Source organism: Tupaia chinensis, unplaced genomic scaffold, assembly GCF_000334495.1.
Source record: "Tupaia chinensis unplaced genomic scaffold, TupChi_1.0 Scaffold143910_1, whole genome shotgun sequence".
Lineage (NCBI taxonomy): Eukaryota > Metazoa > Chordata > Mammalia > Scandentia > Tupaiidae > Tupaia > Tupaia belangeri.
In genome coordinates, this window is record NW_006203761.1 from 118,878 (window position 1) to 126,412 (window position 7,535).

General features: G+C 37.8%; 1 protein-coding gene across 4 annotated transcripts in view; it reads left to right on the forward strand.

Moving 5' to 3' along the window:
* Positions 1–7,535, forward strand: part of IFTAP (intraflagellar transport associated protein) — a 105,741-nt gene that overhangs the window by 16,660 nt on the left and 81,546 nt on the right. Inside the window, exon 1 of one of the 4 annotated variants that reach the window (XM_027767071.1) lies at positions 2,461–2,538. The exons of the other annotated variants lie outside the window; for them this stretch is intronic. The gene's annotated coding sequence lies outside the window, so the exon portion shown is untranslated. Of the gene's footprint in view, positions 1–2,460; positions 2,539–7,535 lie in introns of those variants that run through there. 4 annotated transcript variants of the gene reach the window in all.

Genomic DNA, 7,535 nt, shown 5'->3' on the forward strand with positions numbered 1-7,535 from the left:
TATTTATAATTATTATTATTCAATTTTATTTATTATTATTTTAATTTGACCAGAGAGAGACAGAAAGGGAATGTGAAAATACAAGCCTCCAGGTCTGGGACTTGAACTGCTGTCAGTCATGAGAAAGTCCAGTGCCTTAACCACCGTCAACCACCACACCACCTGTTGGCTTCAACAACAACAAAAAAATTAACACAGATAATCCATGTTTTTTGTTTTTTTCCTGAGAGATTTTTGCTATAGGACATGTGTGCTCACCAGAAAGAAAGAGAGACAGAAAGCGAGAAGTCACCCCCCCAGGGGGATGGCCACACTGAAATCCCTTCTCCTCCATTTTCATCTCAGGATCTTGGGCACGCACGCACATGTGCCCGGTATGAGTGTAAGCTGCCGGGTCCGGGACTCGAACCACAGTTGACTGACTACATGGGAGTCCAGCAACACAGCCATTATGCCCACTGCTGGTCCCAGGATTTCTTTCTCTCTTAATATGATCTAAAGACAGATTAGGAATGCAGTTCATTCAAAGCGGAAGAAATCAGTTGGTGCCGAGTCCCTTCTGTTGCATCTGTGCAGTCCTGTCAAATCTGCAGTGAGAGCGTAATTTGGTCTCTAGGAGATTTGACTGTTTGCATGAGTATAAAAGGACACCCGCCTGGTCCCCTGAAGCACCAAGGCTGACAGTTCATTTCCTTAGGCAAGGTGAATTATTTCGATAATATCTCATATTATCTGCAGATCTGCATAGCTGTAGAGTCTTATCCAGGGAAACTATACAAAAGTGGGCTTTGGCAGGTCCTGTGTGACTCTTTCAAGATTATGTTCTTATCTGTTATCGTGCAAGTAGCAGTAATAGGCCTCACTGTTTTTAAAGACCTTTTTGTGGACAGATAGCTGTGCAGTTAGAAAGTAGGCTGTGCATGTTGGCAGATGAGCACGTGGTGGCTTGCATCTTTGACCTCATTTCTGATGTGAATTGCTGAGTACATTCACGAAGCTGGGATCTGAAAACGAACATCAAAGATGTCCCCAGTCAGGGGGGATAATTTTCTATCCCATGAGGTCCTTTCAGAGAGCTCATAACCGTAACTTGCTTGCATGGCTGTTAGTTGCATCATTTGCCAGTAGAGAGCAGGACGCAGGGAGGTTGCTATGGGATTTGGTTCTCTATGCTCAGTGACAAGAACTCTGTCCCTAACCAGGCCTGTGGTCTTCAAGTGAAGTTCGGTGTCTAGGCAGAACAATGCTGCGTTTTCCTTGGAGACTGTGGTTGTGAAAGTGTCCTTAGGATTTGCTCTTAGACACTTGAATACATTTACTAACCCTTACAATGTGCTCTGGGCCTTTCATGTGGCTCTCAAAGCCTTCAAACATAAAAACTAAACCAAAACAAAGAATTCTGTTACTCAGTCAAGAGTCTTTCTCTCTCTTTCTCTTTTTCTTTTAGAAAAATACTTCATAATAAAACACAGAAGTACATGAATGACTGAAAGAACATTGCTTCCTTCTAGAAAACCACTAGGATTTGCATAAACCACTTGACGGTCTGTCTGTAAATGATTATCTGCACTGTCAGTCCCTGGGGACTTTTAAGTAATTTGTACTTTTATAGGTGAGGAATATTCTAAATTTGAAGATGGACGTTGTTGAGCTCCTCACATGACAGTTTGTGAATGTGGATATTCCAATACTCTTTAAAAAGTCAATGAAAACATGACATCTTCTCTTCCGTATTATAATGTACATACAAATAAATTACAGGCCCTAGAGGATTTTGATTTGTGTTGTGCACAGCATGTAAATTATTTGCCTTTAGTACCACTGTGATGTGTTAATGGGAAATACTCAAATATACCAATTTGAGAATTGGAGAGAAAGTTTTAAGGAATTTCTGTCATCACTCTTGAAGCATCCCTCAGAAAGCATTTACAGCAATAGAAACTATACCCTGGCTACTTTTGTTTGGTATTTGTTCACTGAAGTAGAATGCCAGAGATGGTTTGGGGACGAGATGGATATAATGCCTTGTTGGAATTTTGCTGGGCTCTAATTCTGGAAAAGAAGATTGACGTTGAATTATTACAATTAAGTACATGTCCTACTGATAGTGAAATAATCATCAGCTTTGAGTTTATCTGTCTGTATTTATTATCTGCCTACTGCATGCATAATTTATTAAGCTTTGTGCTGCCAATGCCTGGCAGCACGACAGGTATATTTGCATAAGCCGTAACTGATGGCTTTTTGTATATCTCATTTTCAGGTACAAATTTCTTTCATTGTAAGTCGGCATCCAGCTATGCTTCAGTTTTCTGTAACGCTGTGTTTTGTCTGTGGTTGTAATGTGTGAGGGATTACCTCGATCTGTCTCCAGGCAATATCCGTATCTTCAAAGTAGACCAGTCACGGGCATACAGGTCTTTATGTCGGCAAAGGACAGCATCCAAGACTGAGCGATCACACTCACCATCACCATCATGTCGACGTCGTGGCCAACATGTCTTGAGGAACCAAGTATCCTTATGACATTCTTGTGTGGTTTGTAAAGCTTCACAGTTCTTTATTTAAGACACTCTGGGTCAGGGGCCAGCAGGTGGCATAGTGGTTAAGGTGCTGGTTTCCCCATGTGTTCGACTGCAGCTCGAGTCCTGGACCCGGTGACTTGAAACACACCTCTAGCAAAAGTCTCTTAAAAACAAACAAACAAACTACCCCAAAACACTTGGATTCAGCTGTGTTCCAGAACTCAGAATTTTTTGGCTTAGAAAGTTAATCAGTGCATATATACCATATACTCATAAAATCTCCAGGGTGGGTCTGGGAAAGCACCTCATATGTAAGCTCATTAGTATTTTCAGGAAAACATGAGTAGGAATACTGGATAGAATAAATGAAAGCCACAGATACTCCTATTAATTCCATTAGGTCTTGCCACCAAATGTGTTTGGGCATAATTTTATGAAACCGTTTTGTTTTCCTGAGCCTTTTAGTATTTTGGAATTGAAGTTAAAAAGATATAGACCTGTACTATTATAATCCATTTTTTCTTTTTGCTAGAGGTCATGTGATTTGTCAGAGAGGGACAGAGAGACAGAGAGGAGAAAGCACCCCCTGTGGGGAATGGTAATGCTGCAGTCTCTTCTTTTCTTACCCTGGAACTCGGGACATGCACACACATAGATGCCTGGTGTGTTTCACAAGCCGCCAGGTCCGGGACTTGAACCATGAGGTTGGCCATGTGGGAACCAGCCTCTTCAATAACTGGCCCTATAATCCATTTTTATAGTTGAAGGGGAAGTGAGGTCTGAAGAGGTCAAGTAGTTTACGCAGTGTTTCCCAGTTAGTGGCAGAGCTGGGCTATGACAGCATAAACTGAAAGAATAGGGTGGATCTGCACAGACTGAAATGTGATATGTCCATGATAACTTACTAAATCATAGTCACAAAGAATTACATGTATAATATGGTCCCTTTTTTAGAAAAAATCTTATCATTCTCTATAAACATTAAAGAGAAAGATTAAAAAGTATATTCACTAAATTCTTGACAGAATTTGCTTCTGATAGGTGGGGTTGGAAGGTCAGGAGAAAATTAAGTCGTTTTTTTCTTTATTATTATTATTATTATAATACATTCAGTTGCTATATATAATTTAGATTATAAATAGACTTTACCCAGCATGATTTTCTTCAGTTCTGTCTCTGTCTGCTTGTTGTTTGTATACAGAAATGCTATAGATATTTGTAAGTTAATTTTGTATCTTGCCACTTTTCTGTATGCATTTATTACTTCGAGAAGTTTTCTCATGGATACTATTGGGTATTCTGTGTATACAATTATGTCATCTGAAAACAGACATAACTTCAGCTCTTCTTTCCCTATTGGAATGCATTTTATTTCCTTCTCTTGTCTGATCGCATTGGCTAGGACTTCCAGTACCATGTTGAATAGGAGCAGAGAAAGTCGGCAGCCTTGTGTTGTGTTTTTAGTGGAAAAGCTTCTTAGCTATTTCCCATTCACTATAATGTTATCCATAGATTTTTCATAAATGGCTTTTATTATGCTGAGAAATGACCCTTCTATGCCAATTTTACTGAAAGTCTTAATCATAAAGGAATGCTGTATTTTGCCAAATGATTTTCCCACAACAATAGAAATGATCATGTGGTTTTTATCTTTCTTTCTGTTAATATGTTGTATTACATTTATGGTTTTGTGTATATTGAACCACCCTTGCATCCCTGGAATAAAGCCTACCTGATTGTGATGAATAACCTTTTTTATATGCTGTTGAATACGGTTAGCAAGTATCTTGTTGAGAATTTTTGCATCTGTATTCATCAGAGATATAGATGTGTAGTTTTCCTTTTTTGTCGTGTTCTTATCCATTTTGGAAGTGAGGGTAATGAAGCCTTCATAGAATGAATTTGGAAAGTTTCTTTCCTTTGGATCTCTAGAAACAGTGTGAGTAGAATGGGGATTACCTCTTCTTTAAAAGCTTTGCAAAATTCAGCAGTGAAGCCATCGGGACCTGAACTTTTCTTTGTTGGGAGGTTATTTATTACTGATTCTGTCTCTTTGCTTGTTAGAGGTCTATTCAGGCTTTCTATGTCCTCCTGAATCAGTCTTGGTAGATTATATGTATCCAGGAATTTGTCCATCTCATTGAGGTTTTCTTCTTTGTTGGCATATAGTCACTCATAGTATCCTCTAATGATGTTTTGTATTTCTATTATGTCTGTTGTAATGTTACCTGATTCAATGCGAATTGGATGTATTTGGTTACTTTCTTCTTAATTAGTTTAACTAATGGTGTGTCAATCTTGTTTATTTTTAAAAAGAACCAGCTTTTGTTCTCATTTATTTTCTATATAGTTTGTGTATTTTCTATTTCATTTATTTCTGCTTGAATCTTTATTATTTCTTTTCTCCTGGCATTTTTTTTTTTGTATTTTTTTCTTGTTGTTTTTCCAATTCTCTGAGGCATGATGTTAGGTTATCCTTTTTCCACCATTCCATCTTTTTCTTGTATGCACTATTGGCTATGAACTTCCTTGTTATGACTGCTTTTGCCATGTCCCGTAAATTATGGAAACTTGTGTACTCATTATCATTTGTTTCCACGAATCTTGTGATTTCAGTCTTAATCTCTGCAGTAGTCATGAAGTCATTCAGAAGTAGGTTATTTAGTTTCCAGGTATTTGTGTATTTTTGAGGGTGTTTCCTAAGATTAATATAAAGTTTAATTTGATCATGGTAGGAGAAGATGCTGTATATAGTTTTTGTGCCTTTGGATCTGTAAAGGCTGGTTTTATGTCCTATCATATGGTCAGTCTTTGAGAAAGTACATTGTGGGGCTGAGGAAAATGTATATTTTGTGTTTTTTGGGTGGAAATTTCTATAGATGTCTATCAAGTCCATCTGATTTATGGTATCATTTTAGTTCCAGAATCTCTTTGCTTATTTTTTGTCTCATTGACCTGTCTAAAGGAGATAATGAGGTGTTGAGATCTCCAATAATTATTGTGTCTATGTCTCCTTTTAGATCTAGCAGTCTTTCCTTCACACATTTAGGTGCTCCTGAGTTGGGTGCATAGATATTTATAAGCATTATATCTTCTTGGTGAATTAGTTCATTTACTACTATATAATACTCTTCTTTGTCTCTTAACATATTTGTCTTAAAGCATATTTTGCCGGAAACCAGTATAGTGACTCCTGCTCTTTTCTGGTTTTCTTTTGGCATTCCTTTTTCCAGCCTTTCACTTTTAGTCTATGTTTGTCTTTATCCATGAGATGGATCTCTTGTAGGTAGCAGATGGAAGACTTCTGAGTTTTAATCCATTCAGCCAGTCTGTGTATCTTGATCGGAGAATTTAATCCATTAATATTCAGCATTATGATCACTATTTCCAGACTTGTCTCTACATGGCTCAACATTAAGTTGGCCATATTCTTGGTTGTTTTTTGTTCTCTTATTGCTGTTAATCTGTCTTTAGTTTTCTTGGTATAGTACTCCTTTCAGAATTTCTTGAAGAGCTGTTCTGGAGTTGGTAAATTGTTTCAGATTTTGTTTATCAGAGAACGATTTTATCTTCTTTTCCCATATGAACAATAATTTTGCTGGGTATAGTATTCTTGATTGAAATTGTATTTTATTTAACACTTTGAATATATTTCCTCATTCTTTCCTTGCTTGCCTTGTATCTGATGAGAGGTCCAGTGTTAGCCTGATGGGATAGCTCTTGTAAGTGATTTGATGTTTCTCTCTTGCCAATCTTAGTATCTTGTCTTTTTCTGTGGTTTTGGTATGATGTGCCATGGAGAGGATCTTCTTGGATTGATTCTACTTGGGGTTCTTTGTATTTCTTGAGTCTGATGTTTGAGTGCCTCTCTAGACTTGGAAAGTTTTCTTTCAGAATTTCGCAGAATAGATTATCAATGCCCTTATCAGTTTCTTCACCTTCTGGGATGCCAGTTATTCAGATGTTTGGGCGTTTCATGATATCTAGTATTTCTCATATAGTATCCTCAATTTTCTTGGCTGTTTTCTCAGTATTTTTGATATTTTTTTCTAGGTCATTGGTTTTGTCTTCTTCTGAGATTTGGTCTTTGCATATCTAACCTGCTTTTAATACTTTTGAGGGAGTTTTTGATTTCCTGTATTACAGTCTTCATATCTATTTGCTGCTTTTTTATGGCATCCAATTCTTCTTTCATCTCGTGGAAGGACTTCCTCATCTCTTGGAGCTCAATGTCTTTTTGTTCTTGCAGCTCATAGAATTTTGTTACCATAAATGTTCTAAATTCTTTTCTGATGTTTCTGTAATATCCTCTAATTTTTTCCTACTTGGAAAGCAGTTACTAGCGAGTGATGTATTACTTGGTTCTCTTATCCTTGAGGTTCTTTTCTGATTTTTAGTCATTGGTGATTTATTCACTTTTGGCCACTTTTTTAGAGAAGGGTTCTATAAGTGTGAGCTCCTGTGTTTCCCTTACTGTGAAACAATTTGGTGTTGTTTTCTCCCTTCTACTGTGTAGGAATCACAGGAGGAGTGTTGAAACTGGATTTATGAAGGAGATATTCCCTCTTTCTACAGCCTGTACTGCAAGGGGCAAAGAATTCTCTAAAACTAACAATATTTAGATGTTTAGTTACTGTGCACCTAGGGTAAGGGCTGAGTAACAAAATATGAGAATAAAGAAGAAGAAAAAGAGAGTAGGAAATGGCAATAGAAAGAAAAAGAAAAGAAGTATGAAGTAAACGAAAGCAGAGGTGGGAAGAAAAAGTGAAGAAATAGTAAGAAAAAGAAAGAACTAAAATGAAGGGGGGGGGAGTGACATGTCACATAAAAAAAAAAATGGATTGAAAAATAAAAACCAGGGAACCAGCAGTTAGTGTAATGGCTATGTCGCTGGACTCCCATGTAGTCGACCACCGTTCGTGTCCCGGACCCGGTGGCTTAAAACTCACGCCGGGCGCGTGTGCGTGCGTGCCCAAGATCCCGAGAGGAGAATGGAGGAGAAGGGATTGC